This window comes from Callithrix jacchus, chromosome 9 (genome assembly GCF_049354715.1).
Source record: "Callithrix jacchus isolate 240 chromosome 9, calJac240_pri, whole genome shotgun sequence".
Classification (NCBI taxonomy): domain Eukaryota; kingdom Metazoa; phylum Chordata; class Mammalia; order Primates; family Cebidae; genus Callithrix; species Callithrix jacchus.
In genome coordinates, this window is record NC_133510.1 from 17,083,495 (window position 1) to 17,107,215 (window position 23,721).

The window sequence follows — 23,721 nt, forward strand, 5'->3', positions numbered from 1 at the left end:
AAATGACCTCTTGATATGGTTTGGCTCTGCGTTCCCACCCAAATCTCATCTGGAATCGTAATCCCCATGTGTCGAGGGAGAGACCTGGTGGGAGGTGATTGGATCATGGGGGGTTTCTCCATGCTGTTCTCATGATAGCGGGGGAGTTCTCACGAGAGCTGATGGTTTTCATTGTGGCACCTCCTTGCTCTTTTGCTCTGTCACTCTCTCTCCTGCCAACTTGTGAAGAAGATGCCTGCTTCCCCTTGACCTTCTGCCATGACTGAAATTTCCTAAGGACCTCCAGTCATGCAGAACTGTGAGTCAATTAAACGTCTTTTCTTTATAAATTACCCAGTCTCAGGTATTCTTTATAGCGGTGCGAGAATGGACTAATATACCTGCGAAGCCCACCTACCTCTAATACTCCCTATTTCTTTCATTCAGTGAGTTTCACTAGCTGGGCTCAAAGTATGTTTAGGATGTGAAAAGTCAAGAGGTTTAGGAGACTTTAAATATTTCAAACGACTTTATATTAGAAATATGGGGGAAATGCAAAATCTTGATCACACCATTAAACTGTGATTTTTATTTTACGGCATTTTACTTGATTGTATCAGATCACGCACTTTTCTAAAGGTAAGAGAGGAGGCAGAGAACTGAAAATAGAAGGAGAGAAAGGAACTAGACTTAGAAACCATATCTTAACATACACCTAAATTTCAAAAATATAGATTTCAAATGAAAATATCTACAACCTAATTCTACTTGCAAAATGTTCTCAGAAACTAGCCAGCTCTCAGATCATGGACTGTCATGCTCAGCCCTCCCCAGCCTCCGCGCTCTCGCACTCCCCCTTGTTCTTTCCTGCTCCTCTCCCTGAATGCTGCATGACATCAACGGCATCCGTAAGCATCTAGCCAAGAAATACCTTTTACTGCTTTTCCTCATGCTCACAGTCAGTCAGGTCCTACTGATTGGATCTTCTACATGTTCGTGGAAACCTCCTCTGCTTCCCATCCTGACGTCACTTCACTGAAGCCCTCATAATCGCTCATTTGAATTACCATCACAGCCCCTACGGGAACTATGTCATCCAGGATGTGCATCTTGTACCACGGTCTCTTTCAGGTTCTGAGGACACTGTGGCGAGTCAGAGAGAAATTGCTAGTGTCATGGAACTTATTCTGTAGTAGGGGAGCCAGAAAATAAACAAGTAAGATGATTATAAGTTGTCATGTTTTCTAGGAAGAAAATAAGCAGAGTGATGTGAGGAAGAGTGAGCACAGAGGGCCCACAGAGACAGGTTGGTTCTAGAGCTCTGGAGGAAGGAGCTGATGCCTGAAGGAGAGAAGCAAGCATCCAGCCTTGCCCAGAGCATGGCAGGAAGAGGGAAGGATTGTACACAGCGATGGAAGGACTGAAAGAACAATGAGGCTGGAGTGTAATGAGCAGAAGAGAGGGATCCAGGTGAGGATAAGTAGACCAAATAATGGAGAACCCTTTGGTTTTCAAATTGGAGCTGAGGACTTTTTAAAGTTACAACTAGCTGGGCGCGGTGCCTCATGCTTGTAATCCCAGCACTTTGGAAGGCCGAGGCAGGCGAATCACAAGGTCAAGAGATCAAGACCATCCTGGCCAACATGGTGAAACCCCGTCTCTACTAAAAATACAAAAATTAGCTGGGTGTGGTGGCGTGTGCCTGTAATCCCAGCTACTCAGGAGGCTGAGGCAGGAGAATTGCCTGAGCCCAGGCGGCAGAGATTGCGGTGAGCCGAGATCACACCACTGCACTCCAGCCTGAGGGAGCGACATTCCGTCTCAAAAAAAAAAAAAAAAAAAAATGAAATAAAGTTACAATCAATGGGTACTAACTAGTAGGTTGTAGGCAGGGGAGTGACATAATCCAATTTATGTTTAAGAAATCACTCTGACTGATGTTTGGTCAAAAGGAAAGAAGGGAGAACAGTTAGAAAGCTGCTGCAACAGTGCAAGTGAAAGATCATGGTGGCTCGGGCTAAGGTAATGGTGGAGATGAAAAGCGGATGGAGTCAGGGGATGTTTTAGACAGCCCAGATGTGATGGATTGGTGTGGGGCTTGAAGAAAGAAGAGGAAGTCTAATGAAGAGTGGTTTGGGTAACTAAAGGGATGCATGATGGTGACACTTACTATGCTGGAAAATCCAAGAGAAAGAACAAGTGTTAGACAGCCAAATGAAGACTGAGAAGGCTTTTAAATACAGGATGCAGTGGGTCAGAGGAGAGATCGGGGCTGGAGATATAAAATTAGAGTCATCACTCAACAGATCCCGCTTAAAGCAGCACGACTAAGTGACATCACCTCTCATAGCAGCACAAGGGAGTATAGCAGAAAAAGAAGGAGAGAAGAAAGGGAGAGAAGAGAGGACCCAGGACTCAACCTTAAGGATTCCAGTATTTCAAGGTCAGGAAAATGGAGAGTCTGCAAAGGAGGCTCTAGTCTTCACAACTCTAATCCATCCTTCATATTGAGGCCAGAGTGATTCTCCAACACCCAGCTCTGATCACGACTCCTCCCTGCCTAAAGCACTTCGAGGTTCTCTACTGCCCTCTCAAGAAAGTCCAAACCCTTAGCATGGTATACAAACCCCTTCGTGATCTAGACCTAACTTAACTTTGCAAGTTCATCTTCCTTGAATTTTATCATAGCACTTCAACATTGCGTTATGATTATCCATTTGCGTTGTTAGATGTAACTTAAGAAACACTATGTCAGTATTACCTTTACATTTCCAGTACTTGGGCATATAGCAAACAGTAACATTTGTAGAGAGGGAGGGAGGGAGGGAGGGAGGAAGGCAGAAAGGCAGGAAGGCAGGAAGGGAGGCAGGGAGGGAGGGAGGGAAGGAGGAAGGGACGGAGAGAACGAGGGAGGGAAGGAAGGAACTATTCTTGTGAGAACCTTCACAAAACGAAGAAAGCATGACAATTAGCACCTGTGCCATCTTCTTCCCTGGCATTTTGGAGACTGAAATCCAGGATGAAATGAGAAGAGCTCCATCTAGAGGTAGAAAGATGCAGGAATGGACTCAAGCATCTGAAGCTTTTCTAGAAACAAACCACTGACCAGGTAAAGCTGGAATTTACCTAAACCAAACTAAACTTTTGTAGAAGCCAATTAATAGTAACAATAGGCTAGGTATGGTGGCTCACGCCTGTAATCCCAGCACTTTGGGAGGCCAAGGAGGGTGGATCACAAGGTCGAGAGATCAAGACCATCCTGGCAAACATGGTCCCAGCTACTTGGGAGGCTGAGGCAGGAGAATCACTTGAAACGAGGAGGTGGAGGTTGCAGTGAGCCAAGATGGTGCCACTGCACTCCAGCCTGGTGACAGAGTGAGACTGTGTCTCAGTAATAATAACAGAAGCAATATCTAGGAATCACTTCACAATAAAAGCTATTTTTCAAATTCTCTATGGACGAATCAGAACCAAAAAACATTAGGTGATCTGATCACCAAACTTTATAACCTGCTTTCCTCTTTAACAGTAAAGCCCTGAGTATTTGTGACTTCATCCAACTGGACCTTATGACCTTACCAGGAGGTTCTAGCTACTTCATATCATAGCGTTTCAGTGATAAAATGATGCTTCTGTGCTTGAGGAAATCAACTGCTTCCACTATGACGGCACTTTTAGGAGAAACATCCATTAGAAAGGAAAGACCCTGAGTGCATTAACATTCCTGCAGCAGTGGGTGACTGATGTCTCGGACAAAACAGCTTCACGTCTATCTGAACTTGGTAACAAACTCACATGGACAACAGCGTGAATCAACAACTCTGCTGATTCATTGTAAGTTGCCAACCAGAATTACTGTTATTGAGTGGTTTTCTTTTACAGTTTAACAAAGGGTGGTGAAAATGATGGGATATTGATTGCAATTTAAACACTGTGCCATGCCCATGTAAGATATCACTGCAGAAGATACTTTTATGTTGCTGTTTTTAGTTGGGTCCCACTGCTTCAGAAAACATACAGGTTTGGTTTAGCTATAGAACATCACATTCCATTCGCTTATGTACAAAAGACCGTATATACTGTGTTCATGGTTCGGTTGAAACCACTAAATAGTGCATTAAATAGAAGAGTGGAACAGGAGTAAAAGACTGAATTCTTATCCCAGCCATGTGATCTCAGGCAGTCATATAATTGATTCAAACACTGGATTTCTGAAAGGTGAAATGGAGACAGTTTTTTCTGCATTCCTCTCTCTCAAGTTACTGTGACAAGCAAATAAATATGAAGGCATTTCTTTACATTTTAAATAAAATTTTATTGAGGTATAAATTCACGGATCTTAAATGGAAATTCAGATTTTGTAATGAAATTCACAGAACTTGAGTGTACAGTTCAATGTGTCTTGGCAAATGCGTATACCCGTGTAACTCATACTCCGGTCAACATAAATATTACCATCAAAATCCCAGAAAATTACCACAGGCCTCTTCTCAGCCAATACTCCCACCCCTGGTTCAGATGCAACCATATCTGATTTTTTCAATGCAGATTAATTTTTTTTTGCTTCTTCTAGAAATTCAATAGAAGAACAGAATATGTATTCTGGTGTCTGGTGTCCTTCACTCAACATGTCTGTGAGATTTATTCACATCATTACCTGTATCAGTAATTTGTACCTTTTGTTGTTGTAGATATCCCATCCTTTATCCATTCTGCATTTTACCACTGAACTTTGATGAGTTCTGACAAACGTATACACTTTGTAACCATGACAAAGCAAGATAGTAGATTTCCATTACCCCGAGAAGTCTCTTGTTCCCATTTACCAGCAGTCCCTCCTCTCACCCATGATTCCAGCCACTACTGATCTCCTTTTTATCATGATAGTCTTGGCTTTTCTAGAATTTCACGCAAATTGAATCATACACTTTTGTGTCTGCTTTTACCCAGCACAATACTTCTGAATTCACCCATGCTGTAATATGATTGAATGAGCAGTATTCCAATGAATAAATATATCCATTATATTTATTAGTGTTTATCCATTAACTAGTTTGTGGGTACTTGGATTGTTTCCAGCTTGATGCTATTATAAACAAAACTGCTAAGAAAATTCAGGCATAAGTCATTCTGCAGACATACATTTTCCTTTCTGTTGGGTAAATCTGCAAAAGAGGGACTGTTCCGTCATAAAGTAACTATATGAGAAACTGCCAAACTGTTTTCCCAAGTGGCTGTATCATATTTGCATTCCTCCTAGCAATGAATGAAAGTTCAAGCTTCTCCACATCATTGTCAACACTTGGTATCGCGAGTCTTAATAATTTTGGCCATTCCAGTGGGTATGTAATGACATCTCACAGCAGTTTTAATTTGTGTTTCACTAAAAGCTAATTAATGTTTAACCACCTTTTCATGTGTTTGTCATTTGTGTATTTTCTTTGCTAAGCATCTGTTTAGATCATTTGCACTTTAAAAAATCATGTTAGGCCAGGTGCGGTGGCTCACACCTGTAATCCCAGCACTTTGGGAGGCCAAGGCAGGCGAATCACCAGGTCAGGAGTGCGAGACCAGCCTGGCCAACATGGTGAAACCCCGTCTCTATTAAAAATACAAAAAATTAGCTGAGCATGGTTGCAGGTGCCTGTAATCCCAGCTACTCAGGAGGCCGAGGCAGGAGAGCTGCTTGAACCTGGGAGGCAGAAGTTGCAGTGAGCCGAGACTGCACCACTGCACTCCAGCCTGGGCAACAGTGTGAGACTCCATCTCAAAAGAAATAACAAATTGTAAGAGTCCTTTTTATATGCTGCATACAAGTCCTTTATCAGATACATATTTTGCCAGTCCCCTCACCTGAGCTATAACTGCATTTTTACTTTCTTTTGCACTGTCTTTTGAGGTGCAAAAATTTTAATTTGAATAGTTTAATTCATCAGTGCTTGGGGTTTGTGCTTTTTGTGTCATATCCATGAAATCTTTGCCTAATCCAAGGTCATAAAATTTTTCTCCAAAAGTTTATGCTAGAGTTTTACCATTTCAGCTCTACCTTTAGGTTTATCATCTATTTTGTGGGGTTTTTTATGAATAGTGTGACATGAGGATTAAAGCTCATTTTTTTCTACATGCTATCCAGTCGTTCCAATACTATTTGCTTAAAAGACTATCCCTTCTCCCATTGAATTGGGAGACTATCACAATCAATCACACACGTAGGAATCTATTTCTCAATTGTCTTGTCCATCTTTATTCCAGTATCATATCGTCTTGATTGCTATCGTTTTTAATATGTCTTGAAAACAAGTAGCATCAGCCCATTTGCATTTTCTTCTCTTTCAACGTTGTCTTGTCTGTTCTAAGAACTTTGAGTTTCCATATAAATGTAAAAATCATCTTGTTATTATGAGATTGTATAAAACAATCTAAGGACAACTGACATCTTAACAACATTGAGTCTTATGATTCATAAGCGTAGAGTTTTTCACGTAAAGGTCTTACATGTATTTTGGTAAACTTATTCCTTTTTTATTTTTTTAAAACAGGGTCTTGCTGTCTCACCTAGGCTGGAGTGTAGTGGCAATCTCAGCTCACCGCAACCTCTGCCTCTTGGGCTTAAGCGATCCTCCCACCTCAGCCTCTCAAGTAGCTGGGATGACAAGCATGTGCCACCACACTCATCTAATTTTTGCAGGGTTTGTATTTTTTCACCATGTTGCTAAGGCTAGCAAACTTATTCCCATTTCACATTGGTTAACACCATTGCAAATGATATTGTCTGCTATTGAAATTTCTAATTATTTGTTGCTGGTATATAGAAACACAGTTGACTTTTGTGTATTGGCTTTATATTGTGCAATTTTTAAAACTCATTAGTTCTATTCACTTTTTTGTAGATCCTTTAAGATTTTCTACATACAGGATCACAGTGACTATAAAGACCATTTTACTTCTTCCTTTCCATTATTTCCTTTTCTTATTTTACTGCAATGCCAAGAACCTCCAGTATAATGCTGAGTAGAAGGGGAGAGAACAGATATCTTTGCTTTCTTTCCAATCTTAAGGAGAAAACATACAGTTTTCACTAATAAGTATGATGGTAGTTGTTGGTTCCTCAAAGATTCCATTCATTTAGCTTGAGAGAGTTCCACTGTATTCCAAGTTGGCTAAGAGTTTTTTATCATGAATGAGGTTTTTTTTCTAATGCTTTTTCTTCATCTATTGAGATGATCATTTAGTTTGTCTTATTGTCTATTAGTGTGGTGAATTACATTACTTGATTTTCAAAAGTCAAATTAATATTACATTCCTGAAATAAACCCCACTTTGTCACGAAGTTTATTATTTTTATGTATTGCTGGGTTTAATTTGTTCATATTTTGTCAATGATTTTTGCATCTATTATCATGAGACACTGATATGGTTTGGCTCTGTGTCCCCACTCGAACCTCATACTGACTTGTGATCCCCAGTGTGGAATGTAGGCCTCATGGGAGGTAACTGGATTATCGGAGTAGTTTCCAATGGTTTAGCACTATCACCCAAGGGCTGACTTGTGATAGCGTTCTCACGAGCACCTCCCCCTTCTCTTTCTTTCTCTCTCCCTCTCTCTCTCCCTCTCTCTCTCTCTCCCCCTCCCCCCCGGCCCCACTCCTACTGGCCATGTGAAATGTGCTTTCTTCCCCTTCATCTTCCACCATGACTGTAAGTTTCCTGAGGCCTCCCCAGACATGCCTCCTGTACAGCATGCAGAACTGGGAGCCAATTAAATCTCCTTTATTTATGAATTACTGGCCTCAGATAGCTCTTCATAGCAATGTGAGAATGGACCAATACAGGACACTGGTAACTCTCCAGTAATAATTGTTTCTGGTTTGGGTACGAGGAAAATGCTGGATTCATAAAATGTGTTAGAAAGTATCATTTCTCTTCTACTTTATAAAAATATGTGTAGAATCAGTATTATGTCTTCCTTAACAATTTGATAGAATTCACCAGTGGTCATTTGGGTCTGAAGTTTGTTAGTAGGTTCTAAATTACACATTTGAATACAGATTTGAATTTTTGTTGTTGTTGTTGTTGTTGTTTTTGAGACAGAGTCTCACTCTGTCGCTCAGCTAGTGTGCAGTGGCGCCATCTCGGCTCACTGCTACCTCCTCCTCCCAGGTTCAAGAGATTCTCCTACCTTAGCCTCCCAAGTAGCTGGGATTACAGACGCCCACCACCACATCCAGCTAATTTTTTATTTTTATTTTTATTAGAGACAGGGTTTCACCATGTTAGCGAGGCTGATCTCAAACTTCTGACCTCAAGTGATCTGTCTGCCTCAACCTCCCAAAGTGCTGGTATTACAGGCATGGGCCACCATACCAGCTAATTATTTTTGTATTTTTAGTAGAGACAGGGTTTCACCATGTTGACCAGGCTGGTCTTGAACTCCTGGCCTCAGGTGATCTGTCCGCCTCAGCCTCCCAAAGTGCTGGGATTACAGGCATGAGCCACCACACCCAGCCACAATATTTTTTATTTTCTATTATGATCACTCAAAGCAACAATTTTTTTTCTAAGCACTATTTTAGCTGCATCTTAAAATGATTATTTTTGGGAAACAGGTTCTCAGTATGTTGCCCAGACTGAGCTCAAACTCCTGGGCCCAGTGGTCTTCCTGCCTCAGCCTCCTGACTAGCTAGGACTATAGGCCATGCCCGGCCTGCATCTCACAGATTTTCACATGTGAATTTTCATTTTCATTCCATTTAAAGTGTTTTTATACTTTCTTATTTCTTTTTGACCATGAGTTATTTAGCAACATGATAATTTCCAACTATTTGGGGATTTTCTGGATATATTTATGTTATTATTTCTGTTATTGACAAAGAACATACTCTGTATGATTTCAACATTTTAAATGTATCGCAGCTAATTTTATGGCTTGGTATATGGTCTATCTTGGTGTATGTTCTACGTAGACATAAATAAAATGTGTATTATGCTCTTGCTGGATGGAATGTTCTATAAGTATCAATGAGGTCATGCTGGTTGATAGTGTTGAGTCTTCTAATGCTCTATGGTTGTTTTCTATTTGAATCATCAGTTATTGGGGAGAAGAATAATGAGATTTCCAATTCTAAGTGTGTATTTGCCTATTTCTCCTTTCTGTTTTATCAAATATTGCTTCATGTACAACATTCTTTTGTCTTTTTGATGAATTCACCACTTTATCACTATAAAAATGTCCCTCTTTGTCTCTGCTAATAGTCCTGTTCAGAATCTATACTGACAATTATTAATATAGGCGTTCTAGCTTTCTTTTAATAAGTGTTTGTATAGTATGTCTTTTCCATCCTCATATTTTTAACCTATCAGTATCATTCAAGAAATCATATATATATATTTCATATATATATATATATGTGCACATATATATGGTTTCTTCAATATAGCATATAGTTGAGACTTGCTTTTTTTAATCCAATCTTAGAATTTCTGGCTTTTAATTGTGTTCCTTAGTTAAACTTGCCATCTTACTGCAGTTTCTATTTGTCCCATCTATTCTTTGCTTCCTTTTTACTCTTTCCTAGCCTTAGAGTTAACTGAATAACTTTTATAATTCCATGTTATTTCCATCATTGGATTATTAACTATTTCTCTGTTTTAAGCAGTTGCTCTGGGGTTTACAGTATCTATCTCTAGTTTTTCACAGTCCACCTTCACATAGTATCATCCCTCTTCCTCTGTAATAGAAGAAACACACAACACTATACTCCCGGTCACTCCTGTCCTCTGTATTATTGTTGTCATACATTTTATTCCTACATATTTTATAAACTTCATGATACATTGTTTTTATTTTTGCTTTAAACAGTCAGTAGTCTTTATAAGAAATTTCCAAATATGAGAAAAGGTATCTTTTTTAGCCCCCATGTATTCCATCTTCAGCATTCTTCTCTTTTCATAGATCCAGATTTCCATTTCCTATCACTTTCCTTTTGCCTGAGGAATTTAAATAAAGATTTATTTTAGTGCAGGTCTACTGGCAGTGGGTTCTTCCTGATTTTTAATCATCTGGAAAAAGGCTCTTTTGTTTTGTTTTAGGTAAGAACACTTAACATAAGATCTGCCCTCTTAACCAATTTTGAATTCACAATACAGTATTGTTAACGGCAGACACAATGTTGGGAAGATCTCTCCAACTTAACCCTCTTGCATCACTGAAACTTTATGCTCACTGAAGAGCAACTCTCCATGTCCCCTCCCCCAGTCCTGGGCAGCCACTATTCTACTCTCCGCTTCCATGTGTTTACTTTATACACCTTATATATGAATTATCAGATAGTAGTTGTCTTTTGGTGACTATGCATCATATATCACTTAGCATAATTTCTTCAAGGTCCATCAGCATTGTCACAGATGGTAGAATGTTCTCTTTTTTACAGCTAAATAATATTCCATTATATGTATATAGCACATTTTCTTTATCCACTCATCTGTCAATGGACATTTAGGTTGTTTCCACAGCTGAGCTATTGAACATGAGAGTATTAATATATCCGAGACCCGGATTTCAATTCTTTTGGTAAATACCCAGAAGTAGGAGTGCTGGATCATATTATTTACAGATTTAATTGTTTTGAGAAACCTCTATGCTGTTTTCATAGTGGCTGCACTATTTGACACTCCCAACAATAATGTACAAGGGTCCCAGTGTCTCCACATCTTCACCAACACATCTTTTTATTTGTGATAATAGTTATCCTAACAAGGGTGAAGTAATATCTCATTGTGATCTGGATTTGCATTTTCCTGATTAGTGATGTTACACATCTTTTCATATACTTGTTGGTCATTTGTGTCTTTTGGAGAAATTTCTATTCCATTCCTCTACCTACTTTTTGTTAGTTGCTTTGTTCTTGAGTTAAAAGGGTTCCTTGTATTTTTGGATATTAACCCTTATCAGACATATTATTTGCAAATATGCTCTCTCATTCCACAGGCTGCCTTTCGCTGTAATTCTTTCCTTGCTGCACAGAGGCCTTTTACTTTGATGGAGCCCAACTTGCCTAGTTTTACTTTGTTTGCGCTTTTGGTGCTATATTCAAGAAATCATTGCCAGGACCAATGTCATAAAACTTTCACTCTGTGTTTTCTTCTATAGTTTCAGGTCTTACGTTTAATTCTTTAATCTCTTTTTGAGTTGCCTTCTGTGTACGGTGCGAGGGAGCAGCCCAATTTATTTTCTTGCATGGGAATGTCCAGTTTTCCCAACACCATTTTTTGAAGTGACTATTCTTTCTCCATTGCGTATTCTTGGCACCCTTATCAAAGATGAGTTCGGTTTTCTTCCTTGGGTTTCTTCCTGGGCTCTCTATTCTGTTCCATTTCATTAGTCCACATGTCTTTCTTTATGCCAATAGCATACTGTTCTAATTTTGAAACCAGGAAGTATGATGCCCCCCACTTTGTTTCTTTCTCAAGATTGTTTTGGCTATTCAGGGTACTCTGTAGCCCCAAGTGAATTTTGGGGTTGCTTTTTATATTTCTGTAAAAAAAAAAAAAAAAAAAAAAGAATAAAATGGTGGCTCACGCCTGTAATACCAGTACTTTGGGAGACCGAGGCAGGCAGATCATAAGGTCAGGAGTTCGAGACCAGCCTGGCTAATACAGTGAAACCCCATCTCTACTAAAAATACAGAAAGATTAGCCGGGCATGTTGCTGCATGTCTGTAGTTCCAGCTACTCAGGAGGCTGTGGCAGGAGAATCACTTAAACCCAGGAGGTGGAGGTTGTGGTAAGCGGAGATCACGCCACTACACTTCGGCCCAAGCAACAGAGTGAGACTCCATCTCAAAAAAAAAAAAAAGAATGCCACTTGTGTTTTAATAAGCATTGTATTTAATCTGTACATTGCTCTGGGTAGTGTGGACATTTTTTTTTTTTTTGAGACGGAGTTTCGCGCTTGTTACCCAGGCTGGAGTGCAATGGCGCGATCTCGGCTCACCGCAACCTCCGGCTCCTGGGTTCAGTCAATTCTCCTGCCTCAGCCTCCTGAGTAGCTGGGATTACAGGCACACGCCACCGTGCCCAGCTAATTTTTTTTTTTTTTTTTTTGTATTTTTAGTAGAGACGGGGTTTCACCACGTTGACCAGGATGGTCTCCGTATCTTGACCTCGTGATCCACCCGCCTTGGCCTCCCAAAGTGCTGGGATTACAGGCTTGAGCCACCGCGCCCGGCCATAGTGTGAACATTTTAACAATATTTAGTCTTCTGATCCATGAACACATGAAGTCTTTCCATTTATTTGTATCTCCTTTAATTCCTTTCATCCGTGTTTTACAGTTTTCGGTGTATAATGATTTTACTTCTTTAGTTTTTTCCTAAGTATTTTATTCTCTTTAATATTTTTATAAATGAGTTGTTTTCTTAGCTTCTTTTTAGAAAAACTCACTTTTCTAAGACGCAACTGATTTTTGTTTGCTGATTTTGTATCCTGCAACTTCATTAAATTTAGTGTGTGTGTCTGTGTGTGTGTGTGTGTGTGTCTGTGTCTAGAATTCTGGCACATAGGTTATTGTCAGCTTTCAGGCCAGATATATGTTGCTTTTGACGGGTCTCTAAATTACCCACTGGCATGAGAGAATTCCATTCCAGCTCCTTCTAAATGCCTGTCTGCAAACTTCTCTTTGTGTTAACATCTTCCTTTCTTTGAAATAAAAACATCCATCATCAAGAGTCCTGGCAAAAAGCTTGCTGTCAGCTTTCAGGCTTGGATATTTGTAGGTTTCGATGGGTCTCTAAAAGGACCACTGTGGAGAGATAATTCCCTCCTAGCTCTTTCTAAATCCCAGCCTGCAAATGTCTCTTGGCTCCCTTTGGATTCCCTTGCCCTGCACCCTAGTCTATAAACTGCCTCCAGGCAGGAAGCTGAGAAAATCACAGGGCTCATCTAGTTTGTTCCTCATCTTTCAGGGGATCAAGGTCCTATACTGCCTGTTGTCCAGTGTCTTCTAATTCTGTGATACAGGAGGGCAATTGCCCAAGCAGTTGATCCTATTCTAGCTCTCTTATTTGTATGCTAATTCTCATTATAGCCCACTAAAATAGAAGCTTACAGTCATGGCAGAAAGCAAAGGGGAGCCAGTGTGTCATATGGCAAGAGAAGAAGCAAGAGAGAAGCCAGGCTCTTTTAAACAACTAGCTCTCACATGAACCGACAGAGTGAGGACTCACTTATTACCATGGGGTGGGCACCAAGCCATTCTTGAGGAATCCACTCCCCTGACCCAAACACCTCCCATCAGTCCCTGTCCAACACTGGGGATCGCATTTCAACATGAGGTTTGGAAGGGACAAATATCCAAACCATATCACCTAGCGAATGTTAGAGCTGAGATTTGAATGCAGGAAGTCTGGCGCATGCTTTTAAGCACTCTACTGTATGGACTCTCAAGGAAGTATTAGAGATATAACAAAAATCTCTAAAGCATACTAAGATATTTAAGATATTTAGGAGTAAGCTATAGCCATGGTCTCAAATTTAAGTAAGGGGATGAATGCAAAGCTCTGGGCTGTAGACAGGAGTTATTTTCATGCCTACAGAATGGTTTGGGCTTTGACTCAATCAATGCGGATTAGGTGCAGGGCGAGGGCAGGTGTTCCATAAATACTAACAGACATCATTGCTAGGGGAGGCAGGAGGGTGAAACATGCTTGCAATACATAGAAGAATGCCCCTTGAACTAACCTTCACAACATCAGTATTCTAAAGAGTGATGTGTGTAATTTGCCCAGCAAGGCTGAGAGTCAGCAGTTTGCAGGACAGACCTGATTGTCTAGAGAGCAAATCAGAGAGGATACTTTGCAATTAGAGAAGCTGCTATGAAGGCAGGGAAGTCAGGGTTCTATCTAGGAAAAGAGATAACTGCTGATTACATAGAATGGCTACTGTCTCACAACTAAAAGTAACAGACCTGATGCCTGATTTAATTCTTCACATTGAGAAAACAGTCTCTTTTAATCGTCCTCTTAGTATTATTCCCTCTGGCAGTGAATGGGGTCGTCACAGTTCATTGATTCTATGCACTTGCCTCAAAAACATCAGTCTTAGATGCTCCAGAAATGTCAAGAGTTCAGGGGGTAAATGCTATTTTACAATGTAAATGTTTATCACTATCCTTTTGAAAGTAATAACTAAGGAGGCTCCCTAAAGGGTGACTTATCCTTTCATGGCTATTGTCTGGGGTTTTTTTTTTTTAATTGAACTTCTTACAGGCTGAATTTCTCAGCTATATTAACACTTTACTGGGCATTTATTTGCTCAGTTGAAAATCTCTCAGCCTTCTTTGTAACACCTTGTCTTGTTTATCCGATACCTTGTAGGCAGACTGCTCTACTCCAAAAGACGTGTCCCTGTAAACCTTTAGTTTTTTTGTTTGTTTGTTTGTTTGTTTTCTATGTAAATGCCTCTCTTAGCCAATCTGTCTTCCTTTTGTGTGATGATGTTTGGGGCTTCTTTCTATCCTTGGGTTGAAAAATGTACTTTCCATCCATACCAGTTATTAACTTACTGTCTTTCAGCTCCAAGCCCACTTCCCTCATCCTGCTTTGTAATACTGCAGCTGAACTCTACAGGCCATACTTCTCCCTTGCCAGCTGGCTCCATGTTAGGCTTTGAGGAGCGTGGAGAGGACAATGCACAGCTGGAAGAGAGAGGAGTTTTCCTTCTTCATCCAGTTTTCTATTTTTCCATGCAGTGGCAGGCAGATCAGCACGCCGTTTCCCCGGTCAGGTTTTCCAGCCGTGGCAGGCTGCCCGTTGCAGTTTAACAGCAGGTGCCCTTCAGCAAGTTTCCTTGGCACCAGGACTACAGGCAGCATGTTTCTCTAACAACCAGGAACTCTCCTCAGAGGTCTGAATCCAGCCTTGCAGGGACTTTTTCTGTGAGTTTCTAAGTTCCTTCCTTGTTCATTTTTCCCTTAGTCATAGGAGTACTAGCCACTGTCTGCAGTTAACTGCCTCGCTGCCCCTTAGTTTTTCTTCCCCTTTGCGTAGTCAACAGAACTTTATGTTGTCAACAATTCTTTTTTTTCTTTTTCCCCGAAATGGAGTCTAGCTCTCTTGCCCAGGCTGGAGTGCAGTGGCATGATTTCGGCTAACTGCAACCTCCACCTCCTGGGTTCAAGCAATTCTCCTGACTTAGCCACCCAAGTAGCTGAGATTATAGGCACCTGCCACAACACCCAGCTAAATTTTTGTATTTTTAGTAGAGATGGGGTTCCACTGTGTTGGCCAGCCTGGTTTCGAACTCCTGACCTTGTGATCCACCCACCTCCAAAGTGCTGGGATTCTAAGCGTGAACCACCACAATGGGCCAAGAATTCTTTCTATTAAATTCTCCCTGTTCAAATTTCTGCCTCGATTTCTGTTCCTTGCTTGAACCCTGATACAACATCTAAGGACACTTTGGTCTTACTAGATTCTTATTTTTGAAACGTGATGACAAGAATAAAGGAGTTGTGTGTGTGTGTGTGTGTGTGCACGTGCATGCATGCATGCTTGCCATTTAAAAGCAGCAGAATAGCACAGTGGACAGTACAGGATACTAAAGCCAAATTGGCTTTATCGCTTCCTAGTTGTGTGCCCTGGGGTGAGGTGAGTTGCTTCAGTGCCTTCATCTGTAAAATGGAGATAGAGTTGCTAGAATATACCCAGTTAAATGTGAATTTCAGATAAATCACAAATAATTTCTTAATAAAAGTACATACCAAATATTGTACAGGTATCCTTCCTATATTTTTATTTGCTAAATCTGACAAGACTAGCATTATATCATAAAAGGTTAAATTAGGGCTGGGCATGGTGGCTCACACCCGTAATCCCAACACTTTGGGAGGCTGAGGCAGTTGGATCACCTGAGGTCAGGAGTTCGAGACCAGCCTGGCCAACATGGTGAAACCCCATCTCTACTAAAAATATAAAAACCTAGCTGGGCACAGTGGTGGGCGCCTGTAATCCCATTTACTCAGGAGGCTGAGACAGGAGAATCCCATGAACCCAGGAGGCAGAAGTTACAGTGAGCCAAGATCGCACCATTGCACTCCAGCCTGGGTGCCTTTGTTTCTTTGTTACAGTGTACCAGCACTGTATTTTTCAGGGACACTCTGCTATGAATTATAATGTTCCTGCATCATCTATCGATCCCTCTAACTGCATTTCCCACAGCTCCCCACCAATCCCCATCCTTCAAAGTAGCAAGGCCAGGCAGTCTTTTCGGGTAGGAGTGGTTACTGATCAAATTGAATATGCATCTGACCCAAGGTAGCTCAGTCATAGATTGGGCTTCAACCCATGAGGCAGCCCAACGAGAAAGATGTTGTCTGGTCAATGTAGTAGGATTCTATACTAAGCAGTCAACATTTAGGTTGGAGAATACAGAGGGAATGGATCAGCGAGTACCAAGGGAAAGAAGGGTAGATATGCAAATACGAGAACATTTGTCATATAAGATAGTTCCAAAAGGACAGAAAGAGGGCAGGTATCTTAAAAACTGCTGAAATCCTTTTTTTTTTCCCACTCCAGATCATAACTTATGTAGTCCTACAATAAACGCCTTTCTCTACTCTTGCAAATAAACACACACACACAATTGAGCAAATAAGCATTCCTACTTCATCTAACAAATGTGTGCTGGGCACTATTAGAGAAGGTGGGGATACAGAGTTGAGAAGCACCACCTCTCTCCTGGAAGATCTTGGAGTTTAGACAGTGGGGAATGCAAGGAGGACTTATGTATAAATAAGGGACAATATAAATGTTCTTATGCTAGGAAAGTATGAAATGGGGGCAAATTTAACTCCTTTTCTAGCTCTGACTTCTAGGCATTGAACTACACCTAACATGTGGTGTCATGTGAATATTCTGAGATTACAATTATGGAAAAGTAAAAGAAGCATGGGAAGAAAAAACCTTCACTAGTAGTAGGAAAAGCAAGATATTTTACAGCTTAGGGCCATGTGGGTGCAAACACCAATTTTAAAAAATGTAGATGTGTAATTTGATGTATGTGTGTATGTGTACATGCATACATGCACACAAAAATAGATATTAAAGACAAAGTGCACTTTGGGAGGCCGAGGCGGGTGGATCACGAGGTCAAGAGATCGAGACCATCCTGGTTAACATGGTGAAACCCCGTCTCTACTAAAATACAAAAAATTAGCTGGGCATGGTGGCACGTGCCTGTAATCCCAGCTACTCAGGAGGCTGAGGCAGGAGAATTGCCTGAACCCAGGAGGCGGAGGTTGCATTGAGCCGAGATCGCACCATTGCACTCCAGCCTGGGTAACAGGAGCGAAACTCTGTCTCAAAAAAAAAAAAAAAAAAAAGACAAAGTGAAGCTACATGGATCTGCCACATCTGCAATGTTTAAAAGACAACCAGAAAACACTCGTCTGCTGGGTCACATTCATGTTTTCTATGATTTCTAAGTATTGTGAATGGCTGAATTATTCTTAACCAAAGGTTTGGGGGTCACATGAAAAAGGACAAAGAAAGATGGGGAGAGATGACGCTGATGGTGTAAGAAGCAGACACCAGGAAGTAAAAATGCAATAGAGGCCAAGAATCATACTTGGGAGACTCCGCTAGGAGACTGCCTAGAAAGGGGTGAAGCTAGCAAACCTACTGCAAAGGTTTTGCCTATTCTTTGGCTCAGGATATGTCAATCTCAGTGCCAACAAATAAGCAGAAACTTAGCTGCGCCCGGGCCGGAGAGCGCCGGGGAGAGGGGCGGCGCGGGCGGGGGCCCGGGAGTGGGAGCTCCAGTGGGAGAGGGTCCTGGACGAGGGCGTGGGCGCGGTGACCCGCGGGCGGCGCGTGTCGTTGCCGCTGGGAGCGCGCGGCTGGGCTCTCATCAGCACAATACGTGTGCTGGGCCGCTCCGGGTCCATGACAGCCAGCTTGCAGCCGAAGCGTCTGTAGGCCGCCTCCCTGATCGCGGGGTCCCCGGCCAGGGCCTTCCGGCTGCCCCTGAGCCGCGGGATGGGCTTCTTCTCCGACTGCCTCTTCTTGAGGAACCGCGCCAGCGAGGTGGCGGCCGAGGCACGGGGCGGTCAAACTCGGGGCCGAAGCCCAGGCCTCGGTGGACGCTGAGGACGCTGAAGACCGACAGCTTTGCACGCTGGAGGTTGCGCTGGCGAAGCTTGAGGAAGCCCCAGAAAGGGTGGCCATAGGGCACGGCGGGCACTGGGGGTAGCTCTTCCTCATCCTCCTCTTGGTCTGCATCTCCCGCGGGCAGCGGAATGTCTAGAGAGAGTGGCAGGGGCACCTCCGGCTTCTCCTTCCCAAACAGCTTCACCTGGGGCCACGGGAAGAGGCGGAACTTGCGGATGAGAAACAGCTTGGACCTGGCGGGCTCGTCCATGCCTTGCTGCTAGAAGAAGGCGGCGCTGCGCAGGCGGAAGGAGGTGCCCTGAAGCTCCCCGCCCGCGTCCTCGGGCTCCTCCAGCTCGGCAATGTCATCCATGGGTTGGGCATACAGGTTGTGGGGCGACGGGATGGGCGGTGGTACCCAGGGGTACAGAAGGGTAGATGCCGACTCCTCCGGGTAACAATAGGGCACCTGGGGGGGGGGGTAGATGGCCTCGTCCCCACCGCCATAGACACCTTCTGCATAGGGGACGGTGTAGGGGACCCCGTAGGGATTAAAGTAGGATAGTCATAGCGAGTGTGGTACGGGAGGTCATAGGGCGGGCAGGGCGCGTAGGGATCCAGGTAGTAGCCGTGTGGGTGCGCCTCGCCCTCGTACTCATCGTGGTAGCTGTAAGGAGACTAGTACCCCGATGGGGGCGCATACGGGGGTTCAAAATCGTCGTAGTCGTGGCTGTAGCCACAGGTGTGCCCCAGATCAAAGGGGCCACCGTAATAGTCCGGGTGGTAGTAGTCGTAGGGGTCCTCGGGCGGGTACCCACAGTAGTGGTCACAGTAGGGTGGCCAGGCCGGGCTGTAGGGGCCGAGGCCCGCCACGTAGGGATCCTGCTCCTCATAGCGGTGGAGCGACTGCAGGTCGTAGCAGGCGCGGAGGCAGTCATAATACTCACCCAGGTCCTGGAAGCCCTCCAGCCCATACAGCGACTTGCGGGAGGCTGAGTGATGGAACAGAGGCTTGTCCTTGAAGGGCCGGAAGCCCAGGGGCTCGCCAACGCCTAGATGCTGCGGCGGGGAAACTCCGGAGCCGGCCCCTGGCCGCAGGATCTCGGCACCCGACGGGAAGGGCAGCTTGCGGGAGCCCACGCGGGAGCCCGAGCTCTGCAGCCAGGCATCCACCAAGGCCTGCTCGCTGCCCAGCTACTCGGCCTTCTTGAGGAGGAACTTCTTTGTGAGCCAGTTGATGGCGGTGGACGCCTTGCTGAGTGACCGGGCACCCGGCTGCAGGCGGCGGTAGCCACTGGCGGCCGGGGAAGCGGATCACCATGAAGGACGGCTTCTTGCCCCTCGTTGCCCGCTTCTTCTTGCCCATGTGCATCTGCATCATGAGTTTCAACGTGGACTTGAGCACGGTGCGGGCCTTCTTGCGCTTGCTCTTCTTGGGGCCGGTGTGGAGGCCCCGAAAAAGGCCGAGACTCTGCCGAACTTGTTCTTCTTGGAGATCTTGGGTGTGTGATTGCGGATGCCCATGAACAGCCGCGATGTCCCCTTCAGGCTCCGTGTGTGTTTCTCCGGCTCTGGCGCCTTCTTCCCTTTCTTGGCTTTCTTCTCATCTTCCTCCACCATGGTGGCTGCCTGCTCCCTGCTGGGCCTGGGGCCAGTGTCACGGGCTCAGGGACTTGGAGACCCGGGGACCTGCTCTGTCTCCTGCCTGCGGCTGGACACCCGGCCTCCTTAGGCCGGAAGCAGACTGGACTCGCCCCAGGTGGCGTGGGGGGGGGGGGCCGGGCCAGACTCCGGGAGGGTGGATCCATAATTAATCTCCTCTAGAGCCGCCTTGGGTTTCACCCTAGGGCAGTGGCGGAAAGTGTGTGGGTGTTGTTTACCGGGATGGGGAAGCCTGCCTGTGAGGCCTGTGCTGGGTGGGACATTCTGGCCTTGGAGTCCTCATGGGAACATCAGTGCTGGTCCTGGTCAGGTCCTCCCTGGACCACAGCTGGCTCAACCCCCTGAAGAGAGCCTTTGGGTCACTTCGGCTTCACAGACGAAGACATTGAGCCAGAGATGGGATGCCACCTGTCCTAAATCACCAGCACACCTGCAACTGGGCCACAAGTGGGGCACAGAGTGGGATGGTCAAAGCCCACCAAGTCATCTTGGAGAACCTTGGACCCTCTAGGTCCTGGGCAAGGGAGGAGGGGAATGGGCAGAGCAGGTGCTGGGCTTTGGTCAGCGTAGCGAGCTGCCTGGGTCTCAGGAGCTGAATAATACATGAGCAGGGGAACCGGGCTGCCAGCTCAGAAGGCACAGCAAGGAAGGCTGTTTCAGTGGAACTCCACTTCTGTGTGGGGGTGTGTGGGGGGTGTCGGGGTGTTTCAGTGAAACTCCACTTTTGTGTGCGGGGAGCGGGTGTAGAGGGGCAGAAATGGAGGGTGAGTCAGGCCTGGCTCTGACTCAAGGCTCTGTCACTAACTGGCTGTGTGGGCCCAGGAAAGCCCTTTGTCCTCTTTGGTGCTCAGTTCCCTCTGAAGAATGGGAGTGATAAGCTATACCCCGTCTCCTTCAGCAAAAAGGAGCAAGACCTGATGGAGCTACTGGGTAACTGGAGATACCTCCTGCTGGTGCCTGCCTGGGGTCCCTACCTACCCCTGTCCTCTCCCCTTACTTTCTGCCCTGGCTGAGTAGGCTGTGGCCATGTGGTTTCTGCCTTCTCTGGGCAGAGCTGATTGCTTCATGTGGCCTGACCTAAGGCTGCATGTCTGAAGTCTGGCTGGTGGCCAGTCTAATTCACTTTTGAGAACCTGCACTAAAAGAGGTAGGGGGTGGGAGAAACGGCAGGCCATCGGGGGTGCGGAGTGGCAGCTCTGAGACATGAAGCCCCAGAACCATCTCTCCTCCTCTTCTTCCTCCTCTCTGTTCTCAAGATGGACCTCAAATGACATCAGGCTCACCACTCACTGAACTCCAGTTCAGTCTTTTGGTCCCAGAGCGAATTCTTTGGTTGTTTAAGGTTTAGCATTAGAGACCCCAGAGCAGCAAGGTTCTGGCCCTGGTTCTGCCACTTGCCAGCTCCACACCCTCAGATCAGTGGCCTCAGAGCCTCAGCGTGCTCAGCTGTGAAACGGACGGGGGGTGCCTTCCCAGACAAGTGGCAGGAGTGGATAGGGGACTGGGCAGCAGGTGAGATCTCCCCTTTCCCTCTGTCTCTTACCCCTGCTCACTTTCTCTGGCTCTTTATTTTCCTCTTCTTCCTGTTCCTCCTCCCCAAGACTCACCCAGAGACTGTCGGTGCCCAGCCACTCAGAGGAGTTGCGCCAGGGACTGGTGGTGCCTGCTGTAGGCAGTCTCACAGCAATGGGGAGTGGGGCTTTATGGAAACCAGATAAATTGGATGGAGCGCTTTTGGGGCAAGTTCGGGGATGCATGCAGGAAGTGGGCCTCCTGCAGTGCAGGAGTTTGAGGGGCTGCCCACTCTCCCTTCTGCTTCTGGGCAGTGGCTCTTGCCCTCTTGAGGAAAAAGGAAGGATAGGGGAGATGCTCTTTCTTTTCCTCTCCCCTCCCCTCTCCTCCTTTCCCTTTGGCAGAGTCTCACTCTGTTGCCCAGGCTGGAGGGCAGTGGTGCAATCTCAGCTCACTCGGCTCACTGCAACCTCCAGGTCTTGGGTTCAAGCAAGTCTTGTGCCTCAGTCTCCCAAGTAGCTTAGCTGGGATTACCAGCCAGTGCCACCACCCCTGGGTAGTTTTTGTAATTTTAATAGAGACAGGTTTTGCCATGTTGGCCTGGCTGGTCTTGAACTCCTGACCTCAGGTGATTCACTGACCTTCGCCTCCCAACGTGCTGAGGTTACAGGTGTGAGCCACTGCGCCCAGCTGAGACATTCTTTCTAAGCCCAGAGATATCAACACCTGCCCCAGCTCCTCTTGGAGTCAGTTTCCAGAGGGAGGCCCCAGCCAGGTATGTGGTGTAGTGGTCTCATGAGACTCTCACAGCAGGTCTGCGAGATATGAACTGTTAGTATCTCCAGTCTCCAATGAGGAAACAGACTCAGAAAGGAGAAGGAACTTGCTTGAGGTCACCTGGCTTGAGAAGGTAGAACCCAGGCCTGGCCGGGTCTAGAACTACCTTCCTTACTAGGCACTCCTGCCAACTGAGCTCGTGGGTCATCACTGGGCTCGGAGTGGTGTAGGACACTGGACCGAGCCAGTGGCATAGTCCATCGGGCCCCAGATCCTGCTTCTGCCTGGAGGGGGAGGGCCCTGACCAAGCCACTGGACAAACCAGAGCCCAGCTGGGCCTCCAACAGGCACCAAGGCCTCTGTAGTGTTTGCCTACCCCCACTCCAACCTGGATTCCTCAGTCAGCCTGGCCCCTTTCCCTAAGGGTCCTGTAGCCAGCATTTATTCACTCATTCATTCAAAAGCCTCTGTGGGAAGTGTGCTGCATAGCACCATCTAAGTGCTGGGGACACAGCTGTGAGGCACCATCTAAGTGCTGGGGACACAGCTGTGAACAAAACGGAGAAAAACCCTGTCCTCATGGAGTTACCATATGTGGGCAGAGGGAGAGCCAATCAGCACGGACAATCAGTAACATAGATAACGGGGTATAAGTGCTGTGGAAGGGACAGCAAGAAGTGGGGATGTAACATTAAATAGGACATCACGGAAGGGCTAGTGGCCAAGGGGCCATGAAGAGAACCTGTGGGTAGTGCACAGTCTCAAGCAGGTGGAGGAGCAGTCAGGCCAGGTGGCTGGAGGGCAGTGAGAGTGCACTGGGTGGTGAGGTCAGAGTTTGGGGCACACGTACAGGCCCTGTGGGCCACAATGAGGGGTCAGCTTCAACTGCCAATGAGGCAGGAGCCATGGGAGGAGGGTTTTGGCAGAGAAGGGATGGAATTAGACCTCAGTCTGTTTTGTTTATTTGAGATGAAGTCCTGCCATGTCACCCAGGCTGGAGTGCAGTGGTGTGATCTTAGCTCACTGCAACCTCTGCTTCCCAGGTTCAAGAGAATCTCCTGTCTCAATCTCCCAAGTAGCTGGGACTACAAGTGTACACCACCATGCCCAGCTAATTTTTGTTTTCAGTAGAGACATGGTTTCACCATGTTGGTCAGGCTGGTCTCAAACTCCTGACCTCAGGTGATCCACCCGCCTCAGCCTCACTGAGCCACTGCTCCCGGCCTTTGACTCTCAGGTTTAAGTAATTCTCCATCCTCAGCTTGCTGAGAAACTGGGATTACCAGTGCACACCACCATGCCCAGCTAATTTTGTATTTTTAGTAGAGATGAGGTTTTGCCATGTTGGCCAGGCTGATCTTGAACCCCTGACCTCAGATGATTCACCTGCCTTGACTTCCCAAAGTGCAGGGATTATCAGGCATAAGCTACTGGGCCTAGCAAAATACCTCAGTCTTGATAGGAGCCTCTACTGTTGTGGGAGGAGCAGCTGCAGGAGTGAGGGGGAAGGCAGGGAGGCCAGTGTGGGAGTTTCCATTGAAGTCCTCCTGTAGTAGGTTGCCAGCAGTGAAGGTGTGGAGAAGTGGTAGGATGCTGGGGACATGTGGCAGGTAGGGCTGACAGGATTTGGTGATGGGGGTGGGGGAGG

At 45.4% G+C, this 23,721-nt stretch overlaps 1 pseudogene; it reads right to left on the reverse strand.

Moving 5' to 3' along the window:
• Positions 1 to 17,697: 17,697 nt before the first annotated feature.
• On the reverse strand, positions 17,698 to 19,742 carry LOC100896748 (unconventional myosin-XV pseudogene; annotated as a pseudogene).
• Positions 19,743 to 23,721: the final 3,979 nt, after the last annotated feature.